Source organism: Pseudophryne corroboree, chromosome 6 (assembly GCF_028390025.1).
Source record: "Pseudophryne corroboree isolate aPseCor3 chromosome 6, aPseCor3.hap2, whole genome shotgun sequence".
Lineage (NCBI taxonomy): Eukaryota > Metazoa > Chordata > Amphibia > Anura > Myobatrachidae > Pseudophryne > Pseudophryne corroboree.
The window spans coordinates 819,604,589-819,630,582 of NC_086449.1; positions in this window are offsets into that span (position 1 = coordinate 819,604,589).

The following is a 25,994-nucleotide window of genomic DNA, read 5'->3' on the forward strand; positions in this document are numbered from 1 at the left end:
TTGTCTGCTGAGAGTCCACCAAATACTGTAAACTCGGCACAAGAGTCCCAGCCCGTTGTTTTGACTGCAGGATGTGCTTTTCTGACTTCTTCTTCTTCTAATAATAGTACTTTGCCAGAAAGTTCAGCTCCCAAGGGTAAGAAACCTGTCTCTGATTTGAACGCAGCCTTGCTGGGTGGTACCATCAGTTCAGACAATGTTTGGGGAATTACCTTAGTCAGACCTAAAGAGCTTTGTAAAAAGAAGAAGAAGAAAAAGAAATAATTTTTGACTCTTGCCTTGATATATAAAAAAAAAAAAAAAAAAAAAAAGATTTTTTTTTCTCCTTATCTTGTGTCCAGTGGCCACCGTCAGGGGGAGGGCACTGTTACAAGCTGTGGTTGCAGCTTGTTTCTGTTTTCGTGTCTGTTAGACCAGTGTGTCAGGTTTTTTTTTGTATCCCTTGTTTTGGATAGTCTGTATTTTGGGGTCCTTTGACCCCTCCTCAAGGGGGGGGTACTGTTATGAGCCACGGCTGTGGCTCATTCCTGTTTTGCATGTCAGTTAGGTATTTTATGTTTATAAGTTGTTTCGCAGGCCAGGATTTCCCGTTGCTCTGTTTAAGAGTACTCTTGGTTGCTGCCGCTGGTGAGTCTGTGTAATTGCAGCTTGTTCCCATGTGTTCAGCCTTACCTGGCTGCTAATTGCATCTTGTCAGTTTGGAGTCATGCAACGGGGCAGCTGCATGAGATTATTAATTAGGCCTCTCTGTTATATGCTGGCTCAGTGCTATTCACAGACGCTGGTGATATTTCTTGGTTTCCAGTCTGCTTGAGTTCTGAGCTTGTTCCTGCCAATTCCTGAGCTCCTGTGTAGCAGTGTCTGTCGAACTGCTTCCTGTGTCGATTCCTGTGTCAGTCCCTGTGTCGATTCCTGTGTCTGATCCCGTGTCCTGCCGTGAAGTGTTCCTGTACAGAAGTCCAGTGGCTTTGCCTATGCCTGGTCGAGTTTCTGGCTTCTTGGTGTCCACCGGTCTGTCGTTTGGGATTCTGCCTGTCCTCCAGTTCTGAGAGTCTGTGTCGGCAGCATTGGGGGTTCCTGTCCGTTTGCCAGTATTCGTACCGGTTCCGTGAGTAGCGGCTCTGCCGCGTCCGTCGGCCTAGGCCGCTGTATTCTGTTATTATTTCTGTCACTGGTGTTTTGCAGAGGGTTCTGCTTATGCGGTCACCGCCGGTACACAAAAGTATTGTGTCGGCGTGTGGTCAGCATTTCCTTTGTTGTTCTTTTCCTTTGGCGGCAAGCCGCACATACTTTGGTTTTAGGTTTGTTAGTAGCCCCTGGCCTTGTTGTTTAGCTAGAGGGCCCCTTGTTATCACCCTGTCTCGGTTCACTCTTTGTCTCTCATTAAGACCTGAGGGGGCATCGAAGTTGGGCAGACGTAATCCGCCCTTCAAACGCGGCTGCCATGGGCTCAAGCAACCATAGTCTCGCAAGAGTGTACTGACAGCACGGGCGAGACAACGGAGATAGGGCGCCAGGGGCTATTCCCTTTCCATTCCCCTTTCCCAGCATTACGTCCTGGTGCTCTGGACTCACTTCATAACATCTCCCTTGTTCTGAGCACCAGGAACCTAACAATTATTAACATAAGAAAAAAATATTTCATACCATAATCGGTGACCTAGACACAAGTATGTATGCATTTCGCAAATCAGACACTTGCCTATATTTGGGGAAGACAGGGAGGACGAGACATCCTCTATATGCACTCGGCGGTGTTAGGGTCTCCTGCCCTGTGCTGCCACGTCGTCATGGCAACCGGGAGACAAGTGCTAGTGGAGTAACCTGAGCGCAGCTGATACTCCGGTTCGGGTCTTTTGCTGTGCAGTGGTTATAGGCTCTGTGCACAGCAGGGGATCCGGTGCTGGTTTTTGTGCTCACAGTCTGTGAGGTCTGAGTGGGGCGTGGACAGCACCTGCTTTATAAGGCCTCTTTTCAGAGTAAGCAGATGCTGCTGAATCTTTGTTGGTTAGTCAGTTCATGAAAGTTAGCCAGTACTGTGTAGCTTTGTATTTGTTTGTTGCTTACTGCAAATAGGCCTGGGGATTTGGTATTACACTCTGCCAATCCAGACCTAGCAGTAAGACTGGAGTCAGTCGTTTAGCTTGCTGGGGTTCTGTTTCTACTCTGTGAACTTAGCAAGTTTGCGGCTGTATTCTAAGACTTGCCTGCCTAAATCCTGTCTCACTGTGCTAGGTGTCAGGGGTCAGTTTAGTGGCAGTAAGCTAAAACCTGTGCACTGCAAGTGAGAATTAGGATTGTGGAGATTCTCCTTGTGTCTATCATTCCATCTCTGACCAAGGAGTTTACTGCCACACCCGTTGGTAACCCTTTAGGGTTTTGCTGTTGCCCTTAGCAACAGCATTTCGGGTTCTCTACGTATTAAAACACAACATCTTGCTTTTCCATCTGTGCAGTTCTAATACAAGGGAGATACCCAGTTCCTTAGCCTCTGGGCTTCTCTGTTCACTTTGTGTGTATTTTGTTACCCCATCACCTTCTGTGTACGTTATGTCATATTCCCCAGTTTGTCTGTGAGTCCATTTGTTTCGCATAACAGTTCAAACACCAGTACATTCCTGCAGACACTGGAGTGCATAACAGTTCTGACACCAGTACTTTCCTGCAGGCACTGGTGTGCATAACATATTCAGCAGCCCAATACTCCTGTTGAAATTTTGTGGGAATATGGAGCATACCCCTCAAAATACGTTGCAACAGGTGGTCGATCAGGTGCAGGTCCTGACCCGACAATTTAATGATTTGTCCATTAAAATGCACACCTCCCAGGCTGCTGGCGGAGCTCCCGCAGCAGCAGCACCTGCAGGGGTTAAGGAGCCGAAAGTAAATCTCCCGGATCGTTTTTCTGGAGATCGCTCGCAGTTCTTTTGTTTCAAGGAGAGCTGCAAGCTATACTTCCGGCTTAGGCCTCAGTCTTCTGGGTCGGAGATTCAGCGGGTGGGCATAGTGATTTCCTTGCTACAAGGAGACCCACAGGTCTGGGCATATGGGTTGCAGCCTGACTGTCCGTCGCTTAAAAGTGTTGATGCTTTTTTTACGGCACTGGGCATGTTGTATGATGACCCTGACAAGACGGCCTCAGCCGAGGCTCAGATTTCGATCCTTAAGCAAGGGCGAAGGCCAGTTGAGGTTTACTGTACGGAGTTTCGGAGGTTGGCCCATGATACCCAGTGGAATGACCCAGCCCTGAGACACCAGTACCGAAGAGGTCTTTCTAACCAGATAAAGGACCAACTGGTACAATATCCCTTGCCTGATAGCTTGGATCAGCTCATGCAGTTATCCATCCGGGTGGATAGACGGCTGAGAGAGCGTAGGCTTGAAAGGGAGACTGAGATTTCCTTCCTTCCCAAGGGAACCTCGGACTCTGAGGAATTTTCTGAGGAGCCTATGCAGATTGGGGCTACCCGCCTCTCCTCGCGTGAGAAGACGCGGAGGAGACAGCAGGGGTTGTGTTTGTACTGTGGGAATAAAGGTCATGTGGTAGTATCATGCCCAGAAAAGCCGGAAAACTTCAGGGCCTGAGGGTGATGGGAAATATCCTGTCAGGCCAGAAGTCAGAATTTCCCAAGAAGACTTTTATCATTCCGGTGACCTTGAAGATCCTCGGTCAAACTGTCAAGACTGAGGCCTTTGTGGACAGTGGGGCCGACGGGGTTTTTATGGACCGCCAATTCGCCCTGAAACACTCTGTTCCCTTAGTACCCTTGGCATCGGAAATTGAGATTTGTGGGTTAAACGGGGAACCATTATCCCAAGGTAAAATTACCTCTTGCACTAGCCAGATTTCTTTGTTTATTGGAGCCACACACTCTGAAAAATTGTCCTTTTATGTGACTGTCTGTACTTTTGCCCCATTGGTGTTGGGGTTACCCTGGTTAAGGGCCCACAATCCTCAATTTGACTGGGTCTCTGGGGAGATTCTTAGTTGGGGTACTGATTGTTTCAGGAGTTGCTTGAGCCTTCCAGTCAGGCTCTCGCAGCTAAATTTGCCAGGATTGCCAGGGTGTTATGCAGATTTTGCGGACGTGTTCTCCAAAAAAGTTGCAGAGGTACTACCTCCCCGTCGCCCCTATGACTGTGCCATTGATTTGTTGCCAAATGCTAAGCTTCCCAAGAGCAGGTTGTACTCCCTGTCACGTCCTGAGACTCAGGCTATGGCAGAGTACATTCAGGAGAACTTGGCTAAGGGATTTATCAGACCTTCACAGTCTCCAGTTGGGTCGGGGTTCTTCTTCGTGGGTAAAAAGGACGGTTCGTTGCGACCCTGCATCGACTTCAGGGAATTGAACCGTATCACAATTAAAAACTCATACCCACTGCCTCTCATTTCGGTCTTGTTTGACCAGCTTCGTACTGCCACCATTTTTTCTAAGATTGACCTACGCGGTGCGTACAATCTAATCCGAATAAGAGAGGGGGATGAATGGAAGACTGCCTTTAATACCCACTCAGGGCATTATGAATATTTGGTGATGCCTTTTGGGCTCTGTAATGCCCCGGCAGTCTTCCAGGATTTCATGAATGATGTGCTCAGGGAATATTTGGATAGATTCTTAGTTGTATACTTAGATGACATCCTAATCTTCTCCCATTCCCTGGAGGAACATCGGAAGCATGTACGCTTAGTCCTCCAGAAACTCAGAGACCACCGGCTTGGGGCGAAGCTGGAGAAGTGCGAATTTGAAGTTCAGCAAATCGCATTTCTAGGATATATTATCTCCCCAGAAGGTTTCCAAATGGAGGGTTCCAAGGTACAGGCAGTCCTGGATTGGGTGCAGCCCACTAGTTTGAAGGCGCTTCAGCGTTTCCTGGGCTTTGCGAATTTTTATAGACGATTTATCGCTGGATTTTCGTCTATAGTGGCGCCCTTGGTGGCACTCACTAAGAAAGGGGCGGATGTTGCTCACTGGTCTTGTGAGGCTAAAGCGGCTTTTGCCCGTCTCAAAAGGGCATTTGTTTCGGCCAAGGTGCTGCGACACCCAGATCCAGAGCGTCCTTTTGTGGTGGAGGTGGATGCCTCTGAGATGGGTATTGGGGCAGTGCTTTCTCAGATGGGAGTGTCTGATAATCGCCTTCATCCCTGTGCTTACTTTTCCCGTAAATTTTCGCCTGCCGAGATGAATTATGACGTGGGTAACCGGGAATTGTTGGCTATTAAGGATGCACTCGAGGAGTGGAGACACTGGCTTGAGGGGGCTAAGTTTGTGGTCTCAATTCTCACTGACCATAAGAATCTGGCATATTTAGAGTCAGCGAAGCGTCTCAATGCCAGGCAGGCACGATGGGCTTTGTTTTTTGCTCGCTTTAATTTTTTGATAACATATCGCCCTGGGTCAAAAAACATCAAGGCTGATGCGCTCTCGCGGAGTTTTGCTCCAATCCAGGAGACCACCGAGGAGCCGTTGCCCATTGTTTCCCCATCATGTATTAAAGTGGGCATTACCCAGGACCTCTTATCATTAGTCCTTAGAGCACAGGAGCAGGCTCCTCCAGACCTTCCGGTAGGTCTTTTGTTTGTGCCTCCTAGGTTAAGACAGCGAGTGTTTCTGGAATTCCATGCCAAGAAGTCGGCAGGTCACCCGGGTATTGCCAGAACTCGGGAGTTGCTATCTAGGGCGGTGTGGTGGCCCTCGGTGGCTAAGGATGTGGATCAGTGGGTTCGGGCATGTGACATCTGTGCCCGAAATAAGACTCCTAGAGGGGTTCCTGTTGGCCCATTACATCCACTCTCTATCCCATCTAAGCCATGGACCCACATTTCAATGGATTTTGTGGTGGACTTGCCCAAATCCTCGGGGATGACAGCCATCTGGGTTGTCGTTGACAGGTTTTCAAAGATGGCGCACTTCGTTCCACTGGTTGGGCTGCCATCGGCCAGACGCCTGTCTGAATTATTTATGCTGCATGTTGTGCGTCTCCACGGGTTGCCACTTGATGTGGTCTCTGACCGCGGATCCCAGTTTGTGGCCAAATTCTGGAGGGCATTTTGTTCCGATCTCCAGATTTCTGTCAGCTTGTCGTCAGGCTACCATCCGCAGTCTAATGGGCAGACTGAAAGGGTGAACCAGTCCTTGGAGCAGTTCCTAAGGTGTTATGTCTCCAAGTGTCAGACTGACTGGGTTGCTCATCTGTCCATGGCGGAGTTTGCCTATAACAACGCGGCTCACTCTGCTACAGAGATCTCTCCCTTCCTTTGTGTGTATGGGCATCATCCTAAGGCCAATTCTTTTGACCCCCTGGACTCCACGCCTGGTGGTTCCTCTGTGGTTTCGGTCCTTAGAGGTATTTGGCGGAAAGTGAAGAAAGCCCTTGTGTCTGTGTCATTAGTGACCAAAAGGGTTTTTGATAAGCGGAAAAGACCCTGCAGCTTCAAATTAGGAGACTTCGTCTGGTTGTCTACCAAGAATTTGAAGTTGAGACAGCCATCTCATAAGTTAGGCCCCCGGTTCATCGGCCCTTATAAGATCACCAGGGTTATCAATCCGGTGGCATTTCAGTTAGATCTGCCCCGTTCTTTGGGTATCAATAAAACATTTCATTGTTCCCTTTTAAAACGGGCGATTAGTAATCCTTCTTCCAGTGGAAGACCTTCCCCTCTTCTGATACGTGGCCAGAGGGAGTTTGTTGTTGAAAGGATTCTTGACTCCAAGGTGGTTCGGGGTCGGCTGTCATTTTTGGTGCACTGGAAGGGGTATGGCCCGGAGGAGCGGTCGTGGGTGCGCAGTTGTGATCTTCATGCCCCCAGACTGATACGCTCTTTCTTCTCGCAGTTCCCCGATAAACCCGGTGGTAGGGGTTCTTTGACCCCTCGTCAGAGGGGGGGTACTGTTAGGGTCTCCTGCCCTGTGCTGCCACGTCGTCATGGCAACCGGGAGACAAGTGCTAGTGGAGTAACCTGAGCGCAGCTGATACTCCGGTTCGGGTCTTTTGCTGTGCAGTGGTTATAGGCTCTGTGCACAGCAGGGGATCCGGTGCTGGTTTTTGTGCTCACAGTCTGTGAGGTCTGAGTGGGGCGTGGACAGCACCTGCTTTATAAGGCCTCTTTTCAGAGTAAGCAGATGCTGCTGAATCTTTGTTGGTTAGTCAGTTCATGAAAGTTAGCCAGTACTGTGTAGCTTTGTATTTGTTTGTTGCTTACTGCAAATAGGCCTGGGGATTTGGTATTACACTCTGCCAATCCAGACCTAGCAGTAAGACTGGAGTCAGTCGTTTAGCTTGCTGGGGTTCTGTTTCTACTCTGTGAACTTAGCAAGTTTGCGGCTGTATTCTAAGACTTGCCTGCCTAAATCCTGTCTCACTGTGCTAGGTGTCAGGGGTCAGTTTAGTGGCAGTAAGCTAAAACCTGTGCACTGCAAGTGAGAATTAGGATTGTGGAGATTCTCCTTGTGTCTATCATTCCATCTCTGACCAAGGAGTTTACTGCCACACCCGTTGGTAACCCTTTAGGGTTTTGCTGTTGCCCTTAGCAACAGCATTTCGGGTTCTCTACGTATTAAAACACAACATCTTGCTTTTCCATCTGTGCAGTTCTAATACAAGGGAGATACCCAGTTCCTTAGCCTCTGGGCTTCTCTGTTCACTTTGTGTGTATTTTGTTACCCTATCACCTTCTGTGTACGTTATGTCATATTCCCCAGTTTGTCTGTGAGTCCATTTGTTTCGCATAACAGTTCAAACACCAGTACATTCCTGCAGACACTGGAGTGCATAACAGTTCTGACACCAGTACTTTCCTGCAGGCACTGGTGTGCATAACAGGCGGTCACGGGACCACTGGTTGGGTGTGGGACAACATTCAACCTATAGAGTATGCTGGGACAGTGCTTTGGCCTATAATGTCTGATTTGCAACGAACATTTCACACATACATGTACCTACTTCTTTGTGCACTGATGTTTGGATTCAATTGAGGTTCTGCTGGGTAGATGAAGAAGACACAAACCAATCTTGACAGTGACATAAAATTTTCATGATCTATATATTCCTATCATTTTCTGAACATTGTTTCCATTTCTGGAACGTATGCTAGGTCTGTTTAATAATTGAACAAGGGTTATAAGTAGTGTCCTTCCTAAATAACATAAACCTTCGGAGTTCGGGGAGAGCCACTCATAAACCTTTCTTCCACATATATTAATGAGCTCTTTATCTGCAATGTGTGAACAGCCATTGTCTGATTTTTTTTGTATTACCTCTGAACTCCATAACTACTAGACCTTTGATTTTTCTCTGATTTTAACAAACTGATCGGCTAATCCTGGGATCCTATAAGGAAATCACTCCTTCCTACAGAACCAGTTCCAGTCCCGCACTAGACTCCTCATAAAAAAATCTCGCAAAAATAGAATATCCTGAAAGAAAATGTTTGCAGCGGGAAAGAGAGAAAAGAGAAATAGAACAAAACAACTCTTGTTCATAACAAATCAATTACAATGACTGGTCTTTCTGCAATCCTTTAGTACGCTCAGGTAGTGTTAAACAGTGCCGCCTCTCAGTCTTCACGGAACAGAATCTCTGGTGATACTTTTGCGATCTCTTTGCCTTGCTCTTTGAAAACACAGTTCACTTGGAACACACAGTTCACTTTGCTCTCCACCTTGCTCTTTGAACACACAGTTCACTTGGAACACACAGTTACCACGAACACACAGTTCATAAACTCGATGAATGTGAGCAATAAACTACTTTGTCACGAGTTCTCTCCGGGTCAGCGACCTTCTTGCAGGGGGACGAGTAGACCCAAGTCTCTCTTTCGGCGACCTTTAGTGCTGTCATCAAAACTTGGTATGGTCCTTCCCACCTGTCTATTAGACAACCTGAGCGTAAGAACAATCACACAGTCTCTTGGTTCACAATCAAGACAGTTAGTATTTGGCATACCAGCAATCAACAGTTTCAAGTTCTATTGTCAAGTTCTCAAATGCTGGCTCATCTCAACAAGGTACTGTACTGTCACCTCATTGGTGTATTTCTGATCATTGCGCGGATCAATCATGACATGAGGTTGTCTTCCAAAAACAACCAAAAAAAAAAACACAAATACCAAAACCAAATTTCAAAGAGGGTGATTCGTTAAGTGAAGATCTGGGAGTGGTTCCGAAGCTACATAATACTAGTGGCAGTATCTATCATCACAATAGTACAATTTCAAGCTTTGCTCCTACTTCTAGGGGTACCATTATCTACACACAAATTTCTGCGCAATTTTTCCTTTGCGGTAAACACAGCAGCATCCGTGGCGGCAGGAAATGCCTCTACCCAGTTTGAGAAAACATCAGTGCACACCAATACATAACAATAATTCCTAAAGGATGTTAACTGTACGAAGTCGATTTGTATTTCCTGAAAAAATCCGTCTGCAGGAGGGATATGGGATGGCTCTGTTGGTATTGCTTTACCAATATTCTTCCTCAAGCAAGTAAGACAGGTCATTGCTCTCTTTACCTGCATGAGAATAGAATCCTGGCGCACACCAGTAGACTCATCAGCCTGCACCTACCCTCTTTGCCTAGATGAGTTAGACCGTGTGCCACCTCAGCTAGACTTGGAAGGTATGCTCTGGGGGCTACTGGCTTACCGTGTCCACCTGCCCACAGTCCTGAGGACTCCTGGCCATACCCCTTTGTAGTCCAGACTGCCTCTTCCTGCAGGGAACACAAATTATTGTATCTTAATTTAACCATCGTGTGTTTGCAATGTAGACTACCATGAGCATAACTCAAAAAAAAAGAAAAAAGAAACATCTGTAGAGGACAGAAAGAAGAAGAAAATGAAAAAGAAAATGTCAGGTTTGCCATTCACTAACAGGCATATCAGTGTCTATACAAAATTTCCCTTCACCAGTATTCCCATTCTCCACCCTTTGTGCATGACAAGGCACACTGCAGTAATACTGGTGTTATCGTGCTGTTGAGATATACTGGGTTTGGGCAGAACTCTGAAGGACCTAGGCATGTGGAGTTTGAACTGTACTTGGGTCCATGTATTGTACCACCCTGTGTGAACGCAAAAGATGAAGAGGAAAACTGTAGAGAAACAGAATAGAGGTTGGTGACAGATGAGTTTGTAGATGTGGAGAAGATTTTATAAAAAAATTGACAACTGGATTGGGCACTACGGGGAAGTGATTCTCTACTTGGTCTACTCCCCTTAAAAAAAAATTCTGTGTGTCTTATCTCTACTGGGACTATCCCAGCCATCAACCCAGTGTCCTGTCCATCCTAAGTTCATAGGGAACCCGGTATCTGTGAGATAATTTCCTCTACCTGTGATGGACATGCATCTAGAACAGTAGAATGCGACATTAGTCTTCAAGTTTTGTCAAAGCAAGGGTAATGATTTTGTTCTTCCCATTAGTCGAATCTGTGTTTTCTATATGGCTTATGATTCCTTACTATATGTCCCTTGGTCCCGTCTATGTGTTTAATAATGTGGCTTGTGTTTTCTGTCTAGGGGATCTATATTGACTACGTGTCCTACTACTCCTACAATCTCTGGCAAAATGCCCTTCCTTCCTACAAGTGTAACATATTATTGACCATTAGGGATCTGGGGTTTGGACTGATGGGTCTTTCCTGTATGTGCCAGTATACTTACCGTCCTCAACCTCTCCACCTGTTGTTCTCTGCACCTAACACTATTCTGGTGATGTTCAATAGCACACTATCTAAGATTAGCTACTGTGACCTTTCCAATTTTGCAAAGAAGTCTGCACCCTGACACTCAATGCCTTATTGAGCCTGTCCATTTGCACAGAGACAGCCACCTCCCATTTGCCGAATTAGTGTTTACCAGTGATCTTATCCAGATGGAGAGTTTTCTATTTCTGCAAGTGACAAAAACAAAAAAAAGTTTAACAAGCTTCTAGGTCATGCGAAGTATTTCATTCAATCCTTCTCATCCCGTACTAAGGGTCTGTACATGGTCCAACAAACATTTCCAAGCTCATCTTTACTAGGGGCATTACTAGGAACGAATACTTCTTATATGGTAACTGAAAGAAATACCCTGGGGTTACCTTGTCTCTGTCCGCTTTCCTACTGGCAAATACTAATGTGCGGACAGGTTTTTTCTCCATTTCTGACGTTATTTTTTTTTTACTATATATGTACACGAATGATACCATACTTACCTGTTCCCCTGGTCTCAGCCACTTCCCCCACAGGCTACTGCTCTTCTTTTACCGGTTGGATACTCCTCTGGGTGCATGAGAAATGGCTGAAAACGATCAGGTCACCTTCTCCTCCTAAATAAAACTTCAACATTCATTAGTACATATATAGGTTACAGTCATATTTTTCATATTTTTATTATTTTCTATAGTTTGTATGCTGGCCGTAACCGCTTCCACATCTACATATGGCGGTGTACTTGCATTCTCTTTTTTTCTTCCTACTTATTTATTGTTGCTACAAGTTCAAACAGTTCTTATATTTCCATTCTTGTCTTATATGAATTTGGTTAAACATACCACCTGCAATACCTTAGGATCAAACTCACCAACCCCTCTTGCTGTCACAGGTTTAAACAATTTGTATGTCTGACCCTTTGTTTTCGGGATTTTATCAGACATATTCTTATCCTTAAGTTCTGCAATACCTCTGGTTCAAAGCTGCTCACCTTAGGGATTGGTTCCCTATCTTTGTCAGTCATACATTCCCATTCAGACAAAAAGTCTTCAGCGTGTGGACCATATTTCCCACACATAATACTTTTTCCTTTAAACTTCGCTGACCCCCTGGGCCGCGGCTCTTCAACCTGAACCCTGGTTAAACGTCCCTTACTTGAGCAACTGGCTCCCATAATTGTGGGCCTTTTCCCACAAACACCAAAATACTCAATATAAGGCGACAGTGAAAGTTCTCCGAGCGCTTCCACCCACTCTCCGCCCACGTTGGCCAGTACGACCATACACTGTCGATAGCGAAGGCAATGTACCCAACTTAGGGCTCCTATCGGACCTTACAACACCGTAATTTCTTTCGGTGGAAGTTCTGTTTGGAATATTTTCCTGAGAGAGGCAGCGAAAAATTCCTTTTCGGTATCTTTCAACTGGAATTGTTTGTAGGGTGAAAAACAGAGAAATTAGATAACTATCCTTCACCCATTCCAGTGAAGCCCACCAGGGAGATTTCCCGACGTTGTCAAAGAAAAACCCCTTTTGTCTATGCAATCACGTCTGCATATGCTCTCCCACAGCGCATATGACACAATGGTATCACGTTGTGCTGTGCAGAACACACGGACATGCGATGCAATAGCACAGCCTATAGATACTAGTTATCTATATGCCCTACGATTGCTGTAGACCACCTAGCCTAGAACACTTCAGCACTTAGTTGTATGGGATCACTAAGACCACTTCAGACCACATCAGTTCTAATCACGCAAGGTAGCGAACCCTACGCCGCCGGGCCTCTACTAACTCGGTGTTACCACTTCAGACCACTTCAGTTTCTGGGTTCAGTTCCACTCTGTCCGCTTTTACTCACACAAATACACTTTGGTTTTTCTGTACAGAAAATTTAAATTAATTCAGATAGGCAGCTTTACCCCAGAGGCAATACAGTTTTATTAAACTAAATTTAGAGTAACCTGCTTTTGAAATCTGATAGTTATGTGCTATTGTATTAAATGTCTACTATCCCACCTTTGAACTAAACGACGCTATTGTGTAATTTGTACTTAGCGCCAACTCTTACGCACTTTGCGTACACACGCGACCGTGCGTGTCTCTTACGCTGCGTGCGCAGTCCTTTACTTTGTCCGAGACACGTGTACAAAACCCTGCGTCCGCAATAAATCACACAGCTCTATAAATGTGAACAATACTCATTACTATTGCCCACTAGACACAACTTGTTCTGTATAAACTTTTATGCAGACCTGCGTTTGTGTCTTTACGCTTACTTCCTTAAAATACTGTTATTTCAAATTTACCTATAAATTTACCTATATAGCAACAAATGTATCCTATTTAACACAGATCTATAATGACTCTAGCAATAATCAATAATTTAAATAATATGATTCAGATTGGATAGCTATCTTGCAGAACATACACTGATATAAACACACATAATTATAATAATATTATATATAATATACCATTCCCTAGTCTCCTATGAGACACCTTACCCATTCAGTGCTTCTAATTTGCATATCAACAGAGGTTCATATGCCTGTTCAAGAGGGTAGTGGGACAGGTTAATTAACATTTCAATGGCTATCCTAAACTAGCAAGCAGCGTTAACTGAATCCTAGAAGTAAAAGAAAAAAAAATGTTTTTTTTTATATCTGTGTGTAATTCTTACACTAAGTATTCATCTATTAACTCTCACTAGGCCCAGCTGAAACTATTTGTAATTGACTATGGCATGGGTTAAATAAATGCATTGGTAACTTATAAATGGTGTTTGATGTGACCAAGGAAAGCTGATTATTCTGAGCAGTGAAAATCAGCTATTTAGAAAATTACCTTCCCAAAATGGCCGCTGCTCCTCCCCCTTCCACATCCATGAGGGTTACACAAAATGGTGGACAGGCCATGTGGTTAGTCCAAAATGGAGGACACACCATGCGGCTTCCTTTGTCACAAAGAAATCACACATCATAAAAGCAACAGAAGTTATTTTAGGCCTGAGTTAAAAATAAAAACTATATCAAGGCTATGCAGCAACTTTTAAATGTACTTTTAACCCTACTTAACAGATAAGCAATCCAATCTGAATCAAACACAATATGACTTATTTGAACCTTGTTTTGCAACAATAAAAATACATTTTAGCATCTTAAATATTATGAGAAACGCATTGTCCCTTGAATTTCATATCAGCGTCTTACTAATAACACAACAATACACACGGATATGATGATTTTCTCAGCTTTAGGATGCGTCCGTCACAAGCTGATCGACCACAGTGTCGCGTTTATAATGTACAGTGCATCATTAAGAACAGGATATCCCGTACGAGCGCCCATCTAAGAATGCCAAATTGATTTCTCACAAATATTTAAAATGCCCGCTCTAATATATATTGTAAATGCCTACACCTCTTATTGCCATATCCCATGAATGTGCGCTAAACATCGCAAAACACTGCATCCCATAAGAGAAAACAATACACCCACACATTATCTGAGTTCCAAAGCTCATTGATGTATATATTTGTTATTAAAAAGGATATGGATTCAATATATTACAAAGTACAGTATACCTATAGTTACATGGTTACACTCACACAGTAAGCAGTTAGAACATACAATTACATACAGTTATATGCCATTACATACAGTTTCAGTTACATGCCAGCGATACAATTACCATTCCCTCCAATGCATCTTATGTCTCCCTCTCTCTGTAACTAAATACAGGAACTGAACAGTCAACAAGTCCATCATCCTCTGAGACCAAAAAGCAAGTGAGCTCCTTTGTGATCAATGTGTTATCTAGTTTCTAGGGGAGGGATTCACAATGAGTCACCAGTTCCTTTGTATATGCTGAACAGGTTCAGCCCTGGGGACGTCCAAAGGGGCTGGCCTGAGCTTCCTGTCCACTGTCCTATTCGGAACATCCATTGTTCTAACAAAAGTGGAATGAGCGTGCTGAATGGTACCTCTGATCCAGCGCGCAATAGTCTGCTTAGAAGCAGGACACCCAATCTTGTTGGGAGCATACAGGACAAACAGAGCCTCTGTTTTCCGTATCCAAGCTGTTCTTGCGACATAAATTCTCAAAGCTCTGACCACATCCAGAGACTTTGAAGCATCGAAGGTGTCAGTAGCCACTGGCACCACAATACGTTGGTTTATATGGAAAGAAGAAACCACCTTTGGAAGAAATTGCTGACAAGTTCTTAACTCAGCCCTATCTTCATGGAAAATCAAGTAAGGGCTCTTATGAGGCTTCAACCCTCTGAGGAAACGACCAGTGTTGTCGGTCGAGAAACGCGTCAGGGCTCAAAGGATCCAGGCACTCGTCAGTCCTACGAGTTTATTTATTCTATACCCTCAATCTCTGCCAGAATTGATTGACCAGCTTCGTAGCCACCTGCATTGGTCCCGCTTGCTATACGGGGACCGTGGCTTTCATTTGATTCATTCTACAGTGCTCAAATCATCTGGAGCACCAGCGATCCGTTTTGGAGGCGGCAGTGAAAGAGATATCCTGCCATACTGGTCCAGCAGGAGAACGGGAGGTCGAGCCGCTAGAAAGAGCGGCACCCGGTTCATGGTCAGTACCGCTAGGGACATCTGTGGAAGCGGTAAGCAATTCAGCTCCGGATACTAGTCACAGTGAGAGAGTGACAGACGGAGCTCATGCACTTTACTTCACCTAATTCCAGTATGATACCTTTACCAAACCGGTTTATCCAATAGCAAGAATATCACTACTATATAGAATAAAGGAAAACATTCATTTTGGAACTGTTTCTAAAGTGCTATATATTTTTTTAAAAATTTGCATATCAAATTATCAGCCACCATTAATCACACCAGACTGAGGGATCATTGGTTCTAACAAAGAACGTATACCGAATATTGCATCATTTACTAGTGCACTAGTACTGTGGGACTATTATATATCATATGCCGAGTGTGGATTCTTTGTTGAATTGAATATATTATTAGTTCTAACTAATGTCACTTTTTAACTGATTGTGATTTAACTTATTTTATGAATAAATTTGTTCAAATGTACATGTAGTCTACTTGCGCTCTCTCTTCTTCTTTTTTTCTTATGAGACAAGGCCCCTAACTCAGACACCCGCCTTGCGGATGCCAAGGCCAACAGCATGACCACTTTTTAAGTGAGAAACTTCAACTCTATCTCCTGGAGAGGTTCAAACCAATCCAATTGAAGGAACTGCAACACCACGTTAAGGTCCCATGGTGTCAACGGAGGCACAAATGGAGGTTGCATGTGCAGAACCCCTTTCACGAACGTCTGAACTTCTGGAAGGGAGGCCAATTGTTTCTGAAAGAAAACAGACAAGGCCGAAATCTGGACCTTGATTGAACCCAATCGTAGGCCCGCATCCACACCCGCCTGGAGAAAATGGAGAAAACGTCCTAACTGAAACTCTTCCATTGGAGCCTTCTTGGTTTCACACCAAGACACATATTTTCTCCAAATACGGTGGTAATGTCGAGACGTTACTCCTATCCTGGCCTGAATAAGAGTGGGAATGACTTCTTTGGGAATACCCTTTCGGGCCAGGATCCAACGCTCAACAGCCATGCCATCAAACGTAGCCGCGGTAAGTCTTGATACACGCACGTCCCCTGCTGCAGCAGGTTCTCGCGAAGAGGAAGAGGCCGAGGATCTTCTAAGAGCAACTCCTGAAGATCTGGATACCAAGCCCTCCTTGGCCAGTCTGGGACAATGAGGATCGCTCGAACCCTTGTTCTTCTTATGATCTTGGGAACTTTTGGAATTAGTGGAAGTGGAGGGAAGACATACACTGACCGAAACACCCGCTGAGTCACTAGTGCATCCACTGCTATTGCTTGAGGGTCTCTCAACCTGGAACAATATCTCTGAAGCTTCTTGTTGAGATGAGATGCCATCATGTCTACTTGAGGAACTCACCAAAGACCTGTCACCTCTGCGAAGACTTCTTGGTGGAGGCCCCATTCTCCTGGATGGAGATCGTGTCTGCTGAGGAAGTCTGCTTCCCAGTTGTCCACTCCCAGAATGAAAATTGCCGACAGAGCTGTTGCATTTCTTTCTGCCCAGAGGAGGATCTTTGTCACCTCTGCCATTGCCACTCTGCTTTTCGTTCCTCCCTGATGGTTTATGTACGTGACTGCTGTTACATTGTCCGACTGGATCTGTACGGGCTGATCTTGAAGAAGATGCACAGCTTGTAGAAGGCAGTTGTAAATGGCTCTCAACTCCAGAACATTTATGTGAAGACAAGTTTCTTGACTTGACCATCTTCCTTGGAAGCTTTCTCCTTGAGTGACTGCTCCCCAGCCTCGGAGACTTGCATCCGTGGTTACTAGGACCCAGTCCTGAATCCCGAACCTGCGTCCCTCTAGGAGGTGAGAACTGTGTAGCCATCACAGGAGCGAAATTCTGGCTTTGGATGACAGGATTATCCTCTGATGCATGTGTAGATGGGATCCAGACCACTTGTCCAACAGGTCCCACTGGAATACTCTGGCATGGAATCGGCCAAACTGTATGGCCTCGTAGGCCGCTACCGTCTTTCCCAACAATCGAATGCATTGATGAATCGACACTCTTGTTGGTTTCAGAATTTGTTTGACCATTCTCTGGATCTCCAGAGCCTTTTCTACTGGAAGAAATACCCTCTGTACTTCTGTGTCCAGTATCATCCCCAGAAAAGACAATCTTGTCGTTGGTGCCAACTGTGACTTTGGAAAATTTATGATCCAACCATGACGTTGAAGAACTGTCAGGGAGAGTGCAATGTTCTGCACCAACTTTTCCCTGGACCTCGCTTTTATCAGGAGATCGTCCAGGTAAGGAATAATATTGACTCCTTGCTGTCGAAGGAGGACCATCATCTCCGCCATTACCTTGGTAAACACCCTCGGAGCCGTGGAGAGTCTGAACGGCAACGTCTGAAATTGGTAATGGCAATCCTGTACTGCGAATCTCAGATAAGCTTGATGTGGAGGATAAATGGGAACATGTAAGTAGGCATCTTTTATGTCCACTGACACCATGAAGTCCCCTTCCTCCAGACTGGAAATCACTGCCCTCAGAGATTCCATCTTGAACTTGAACCTTTGCAGGTAAAGATTCAGTGTTTTCAGGTTTAGAATCGGTCTGACCGAGCCGTCCGGCTTCGGAACTACGAAGAGGCTTGAATAAAACCCTTCTCCTTGTTGTGACAATGGAACCAGGACAATAACTTGATCCTGACACAATTTTTGTATAGCTGCTGGTACCACCTCCCTGTCTCTGTTCGAAACTAGTAAGGCCGATTTGAAAAATCGGCATGGGGGAACGTCTTGAAACTCCAGTTTGTACCCGTGGGACACTATTTGTAGGATCTATGGGTCCAGGCCAGATTGAAGCCAGAACTGACTGAAGAGTTTTAGACGTGCCCCCACCTGAGCGGACTCCCGCAAAGGAGCCCCAGCGTCATGCTGAAGAATTGGCAGAAGCAGAAGTTGACTTCTGCTCCTGTGATCCTGTAGATGCTGTGGATTTTTTCCTTTTCTCCTTCCTTTGCTCGCAAAGGGGAACCTTTACCCTTTTTGTACTTATTCGGCCAAAAGGACTGCATCTGAGTGTGATGTGTCTTTTTTGCAGGAGCATTAGGCAAGAATGTCGACTTACCTGCGGTAGCCGCAAAAACTAAGGCATCCAGGCCATCTCCAAACAAGGCATCTCCTTTATATGGGAGTGCCTCGATATTCCTTTTGGAATCTGCATCAGCATTCCATTGGCGAATCCACAACGCCCTCCGTGCTGAGATTGCCATGGTAGCGGCTCTTGATACCAAGAGGCCAATATCTTTCATGGCTTCTAGCATGTACGCAGCAGCGTCTTTGATATGACCTAACGTTAGGAGTATCTCGTCTTTATCTATTGTGTCAATTTCTGATGACAAGTTTTCTGACCACTTTTCAATAGCGCGACTCACCCACGCACAGGCAATGGTAGGCCTGAGCAGTGTCCCATTGGCCACATAAATAGATTTCAACATAGTCTCCAACTTGCGGTCTGCCGGCTCCTTTAGTGAAGCCGTCCCAGGCGCAGGGAGAATCACCTTTTTTGTTAACCGTGACAGAGCACTGTCTAAAATGGGGGGTGACTCCCACCTTTTCCTGTCCTCAGCAGGGAAAGGGTAAGCTACCTGAATTCTTTTGGGAATCTGAAATTTCTTTTCAGGGTTTGCCCAAACTCCCTCAAAGAGACTGTTCAGCTCATGAGATGGAGGAAAATTTACATTAATTTTCTTTTCTTTATATAAATAAGCCTTCTCCTGTGTTAAAGGAGGGGGCTCCGTAACTTCCAAAACCTCCTTTATAGCAACAATCATATATTGAATGTTTTTGGCTAATTTTGGATCTATTCCCCTGGAATCACTAGTGTCGACATAGGAATCAGAGTCCGTGTCGGTATCAGTTTGTACTACCTGTGCAAATGACCTTTTATGTGAACCAGAGGGGTCCCCTGTGGATGAAAGGGCAGAACTATTAAAAATTACATCTTCCACAGATTTTCTCCAGGATTCTGCATGAGACTCAGACTTATCCAATCTCTTACTGATATGATTCACACTATCACGTAATTCTTTCACCCATTCAGGCTCGTGGTGAGCCGGCAGAGCCACCACAATACAACTCTGTGTCCCTAAAATGGCTCCCTCAGGGGAAGAGCTCCCTGCATCAGACATGTCACACACGTGCACAAACACACCACAGACACTCCGGGGCTTATAGGGGACAGACTTACAGTAAAATCTGTCAGAAGGACACAGAAAAGATTTGCCAGCTCACACCTCAGCGCCAATGACTAAAATCTCTGTGTAATATAAAATGTCCACAGAGACCTATAGCGCTTTTATAATGCCAAATTGAACAATACAGCGCCAATTTACACTTTGCCCCCCCCCTTATTTGCACCGATACTTGGTTCAGTAGTGGAGGAGGACCGGCGTTTCTTCCCCTGCAGCTTGCTTGGAGAGAATGGCGCTGAGCAGTGTGCAGGCTGACTGAGGAGTAAGCCCCGCCCCCTGTAATGGCGCATTTCTCCTCAGAATTTATCACCAAAATATTTATACTGGCGGGTGTAGAATTGTGCCACGGCATAATATACTACTTTTGCCAGTCTAAGAGTAGGTTTCATGCTGCCCAGGGTACCCCACCCCCCGTGCCCTGGACCCGTCTGTGCGCTGTATAATGGATAGCATGTTCGCGCAGCGTTCCCGCCCGCTGCACGGTACCTTGAGCCGTCACGATGACCGGAGGTCCCTCTTGCAGACCTCCGGTAATAATACTCACTCGTCTTCTGATCTGACTTCTGGCTCTGTTAGGAGGGTGACGGCGTGCTGTGGGAGTGAGTGCATAGCCGCAGCTAGCATTCAGTTCCTTTCAGGAGCTAATGGTGTCCTGTCAGCCAGAAGCAGAGCCATGAAACTGTTCAGGAAGTTGGTTCCTACTTCTTCCCCCTAAGTCCCACGAAGCAGGGAGACTGTTGCCAGCAGATCTCCCTGAAAATAACAAACCTAACATAAAGTCTTTCAGTGAAACTCAGTAGAGCTCCCCTAGAGTGCGACCAGTCTGCCTGGGCACATTTCTAAACTGAGGTCTGGAAGAGGGGCATAGAGGGAGGAGCCAGTTCACACTCTGTAAAAGTCTTAAAGTGCCCATGGCTCCTGTGGAACCGTCTATACCCCATGGTACTGAAGTGGACCCCAGCATCCTCTAGGACGTATGAGGAAAAAAGCATAGTGCAATATTCATTTAATCCATTAAAAGCATAACATATCCGTTACAAACACAATGCTGATGCTCGTACCGAAAAGCAATATGCTGTGGGCTTAGTACCACATGGTTTAATATAGACAGATCCCCGGCAAACCTCCACTCCTCAGGTAACCGCTCCGGATGGGACCACAGATCCGTGTCGCCAAGCCGCTTTCCGCAGTTGCCACACGCCAGGACACCTTCTCTCACCGATACAAGGGAAGGTAGGAAGGGGACCACGCACGCCTGCAGGCCACGCCCCTACGTGTTTTCTTCAGAGGGCTCTATATATACACACAGTTCCACAGCAGCTGGCACTCTGCAATATAATGCTCATCTCCACCATGCCCAAACAAAACAGCTTACACATTTCTAACAAAGAACGGCACTGGAGGCATTTTCATCTGCGGTAAACAACTTCTATTGGCAGGCAACGTTACAGAACAGATGCCCCACCCTCAGGCCCCAACAAGTAACAAACAAGTCAGACTGACTCCCAATATACTCAGTGCTGCACATATGTGTGTATTTTCACAAAAGCTGGATTGTAACCTATTGAATACCCCAGATATATCTCCCCCCCCCCCCCCCCCCTCTTCCCCGTGCAGGTGGTAGCAGTGATCATGTGCCACCAGTGCTCAAGTATTGCTGTAATGTTCTTCACCAGGCACCTGTAGCACTCCCTTCACTTATGACAAAGTGTTGCTGTCCTGTGTGTCACCAGGCACCTTTCCTGCACCTGTGCCCACCTACCCCTTTGAGGTGACCTGTGCATACCTCCCATATGAGTGCAGACACCTGTGTCCAAGTATTTAGGGCTAAAATAATGAGGTTACTTAAATAATAGAGAAGACACTATTGTGTTGTAAATAAAACAAGGAGAGTTAAATGACCTGCTGCTACAGGCACCAACTCGAAACTGAGTTCACAGTGCCTGGAGGCGGGGTTATAGAGGAGGCCTCAATGCATCTTGGGACAGCCTAAAGCTTTAGCCTGTTGGTGCCTCTGGATCAAGATCCACTCAACACCCTGATGTTTCCCTGTGGAACACAATGTACCCTGCTGCAGAAACTTTATTTTTTTCCTTTATTATGTATTTTTATTTTTTATTAAATGTTGATAGGCAGCATAATATATTCCAGTAATATTTACAATACAGAACACCATATAGGACAGTTTAAAAAATAAATAATTAAGACCATAACAAGTTTTTCTCTAACGTCCTAAGTGGATGCTGGGGACTCCGTAAGGACCATGGGGAATAGCGGCTCCGCAGGAGACTGGGCACAAAAGTAAAAGCTTCAGGACTACCTGGTGTGCACTGGCTCCTCCCCCTATGACCCTCCTCCAAGCCTCAGTTAGATTTTTGTGCCCGAACGAGAAGGGTGCACACTAGGTGGCTCTCCTGAGCTGCTTAGTGAAAAGTTTAGTTTTAGGTTTTTTATTTTCAGTGAGACCTGCTGGCAACAGGCTCACTGCACCGAGGGACTAAGGGGAAAAGAAGCGAACTCACCTGCGTGCAGAGTGGATTGGGCTTCTTAGGCTACTGGACATTAGCTCCAGAGGGACGATCACAGGCCCAGCCATGGATGGGTCCCAGAGCCGCGCCGCCGGCCCCCTTACAGAGCCAGAAGACTGAAGAGGTCCGGGAAATCGCCGGCAGAAGACGTCCTGTCTTCAATAAGGTAGCGCACAGCACCGCAGCTGTGCGCCATTGCTCTCAGCACACTTCACACTCCGGTCACTGAGGGTGCAGGGCGCTGGGGGGGGGCGCCCTGAGACGCAATAAAAACACCTTAGATGGCTAAAAATGCATCACATATAGCTCCTGGGCTATATGGATGCATTTAACCCCTGCCAGTTTTTCCTTAAAAAAGCGGGAGAAAGGCCGCCGAGAAGGGGGCGGAGCCTATCTCCTCAGCACACAAGCACCATTTTCCCTCACAGCTCCGTTGGAGGGAAGCTCCCTGGCTCTCCCCTGCAGTCCTGCACTACAGAAACAGGGTAAAACAAGAGAGGGGGGGCACTAAATTTGGCAGATTAATAATACAGCAGCTATATAAGGGAAAAACACTTATATAAGGTTATCCCTGTATATATATAGCGCTCTGGTGTGTGCTGGCAAACTCTCCCTCTGTCTCCCCAAAGGGCTAGTGGGGTCCTGTCCTCTATCAGAGCATTCCCTGTGTGTGTGCTGTGTGTCGGTACGTTGTGCCGACATGTATGAGGAGGAAAATGGTATGGAGGCGGAGCAATTGCCTGTAATAGTGATGTCACCCCCTAGGGAGTCGACACCTGACTGGATGGTCGTATGGAAGGAATTACGTGATAGCGTCAGCACTTTACAAAAGACTGTTGACGACATGAGACAGCCGGAAAAACAGTTAATACCTGTCCAGGCGTCTCAAACACCGTCAGGGGCTCTAAAGCGCCCGTTACCTCAGATGGTCGACACAGACCCAGACACGGACACTGACTCCAGTGTCGACGGTGAGGAAACAAACGTATTTTCCAGTAGGGCCACACGTTACATGATCACGGCAATGAAGGAGGTTTTGAACATTTCTGATACTACAAGTACCACAAAAAAGGGTATTATGTGGGGTGTGAAAAAACTACCCGTAGTTTTTCCTGAATCAGATGAATTAAATGAGGTGTGTGATGAAGCGTGGGTTTCCCCCGATAAAAAACTGCTAATTTCTAAAAAATTATTGGCATTATACCCTTTCCCGCCAGAGGTTAGGGCGCGTTGGGAAACACCCCCTAGGGTAGATAAGGCGCTCACACGCTTATCAAAACAAGTGGCGTTACCGTCTCCGGATACGGCCGCCCTCAAGGAGCCAGCTGATAGGAAGCTGGAAAATATCCTAAAAAGTATATACACACATACTGGTGTTATACTGAGACCAGCAATCGCCTCAGCCTGGATGTGCAGTGCTGGGGTGGCTTGGTCGGATTCCCTGACTGAAAATATTGATACCCTGGACAGGGACAGTATATTATTGACTATAGAGCATTTAAAGGATGCATTTCTATATATGCGAGATGCACAGAGGGATATTTGCACTCTGGCATCAAGAGTAAGTGCGCTGTCCATTTCTGCCAGAAGAGGGTTATGGACGCGACAGTGGTCAGGTGATGCGGATTCCAAACGGCATATGGAAGTATTGCCGTATAAAGGGGAGGAGTTATTTGGGGTCGGTCTATCGGACCTGGTGGCCACGGCAACGGCTGGGAAATCCACCTTTTTACCCCAGGTCACCTCTCAGCAGAAAAAGACACCGTCTTTTCAGGCTCAATCCTTTCATCCTCATAAGGGCAAGCGGGCAAAAGGCCACTCATATCTGCCCCGGGGCAGAGGAAGGGGAAAAAGACTGCAGCAGGCAGCCTCTTCCCAGGAACAGAAGCCCTCCCCCGCTTCTGCCAAGTCCTCAGCATGACTTTGGGGCCTTACAAGCGGACTCAGGTACGGTGGGGGGTCGTATCAAGAATTTCAGCGCGCAGTGGGCTCACTCGCAAGTGGACCCCTGGATCCTGCAGGTAGTATCTCAGGGGTACAAATTGGAATTCGAGACGTCTCCCCCTCGCCGGTTCCTGAAGTCTGCTTTACCAACGTCTCCCTCCGACAGGGAGGCGGTATTGGAAGCCATTCACAAGCTGTATTCCCAGCAGGTGATAATCAAGGTACCCCTCCTACAACAGGGAAAGGGGTATTATTCCACGCTGTTTGTGGTACCGAAGCCGGACGGCTCGGTGAGACCTATTTTAAATCTGAAATCCTTGAACACTTACATACAAAGGTTCAAATTCAAGATGGAGTCACTCAGAGCAGTGATAGCGAACCTGGAAGAAGGGGACTATATGGTGTCTCTGGACATCAAGGATGCTTACCTCCATGTCCCAATTTGCCCTTCTCACCAAGGGTACCTCAGGTTTGTGGTACAGAACTGTCACTATCAGTTTCAGACGCTGCCGTTTGGATTGTCCACGGCACCCCGGGTCTTTACCAAGGTAATGGCCGAAATGATGATTCTTCTTCGAAGAAAAGGCGTCTTAATTATCCCTTACTTGGACGATCTCCTGATAAGGGCAAGGTCCAGGGAACAGTTAGAGGTCGGAGTAGCACTATCTCAAGTAGTGCTACGACAGCACGGGTGGATTCTAAATATTCCAAAATCGCAGCTGATTCCGACGACACGTCTGCTGTTCCTAGGGATGATTCTGGACACAGTCCAGAAAAAGGTGTTTCTCCCGGAGGAGAAAGCCAGGGAGTTATCCGAGCTAGTCAGGAACCTCCTAAAACCAGGCCAAGTGTCAGTGCATCAATGCACAAGGGTCCTGGGAAAAATGGTGGCTTCTTACGAAGCGATTCCATTCGGCAGATTCCACGCAAGAACTTTTCAGTGGGATCTGCTGGACAAATGGTCCGGATCGCATCTTCAGATGCATCAGCGGATAACCCTGTCTCCAAGGACAAGGGTGTCTCTCCTGTGGTGGTTGCAGAGTGCTCATCTTCTAGAGGGCCGCAGATTCGGCATTCAGGACTGGGTCCTGGTGACCACGGATGCCAGCCTGAGAGGCTGGGGAGCAGTCACACAGGGAAGAAATTTCCAGGGCTTGTGGTCAAGCCTGGAGACATCACTTCACATAAATATCCTGGAGCTAAGAGCCATCTACAATGCTCTGAGCCTTGCAAGACCTCTGCTTCAAGGTCAGCCGGTGCTGATCCAGTCGGACAACATCACGGCAGTCGCCCACGTAAACAGACAGGGCGGCACAAGAAGCAGGAGGGCAATGACAGAAGTTGCAAGGATTCTTCGCTGGGCAGAAAATCATGTGATAGCACTGTCAGCAGTGTTCATCCCGGGTGTGGACAACTGGGAAGCAGACTTCCTCAGCAGACACGACCTCCACCCGGGGGAGTGGGGACTTCACCCAGAAGTCTTCCACATGATTGTGAACCGTTGGGAAAAACCAAAGGTGGACATGATGGCGTCCCGCCTCAACAAAAAACTAGACAGATATTGCGCCAGGTCAAGGGACCCTCAGGCAATAGCTGTGGACGCTCTGGTAACACCATGGGTGTACCAGTCAGTGTATGTGTTCCCTCCTCTGCCTCTCATACCCAAGGTACTGAGGATCATAAGAAGGAGAGGAGTAAGGACTATACTCGTGGCTCCGGATTGGCCAAGAAGGACTTGGTACCCGGAACTTCAAGAGATGCTCACAGAGGACCCGTGGCCTCTACCTCTAAGAAAGGACCTGCTCCAGCAGGGACCCTGTCTCTTCCAAGACTTACCGCGGCTGCGTTTGACGGCATGGCGGTTGAACGCCGGATCCTGAAGGAAAAAGGCATTCCGGATGAAGTCATCCCTACCCTGATCAAAGCCAGGAAGGATGTAACCGTACAACATTATCACCGTATTTGGCGTAAATATGTTGCGTGGTGCGAGGCCAGGAAGGCCCCTACAGAGGAATTT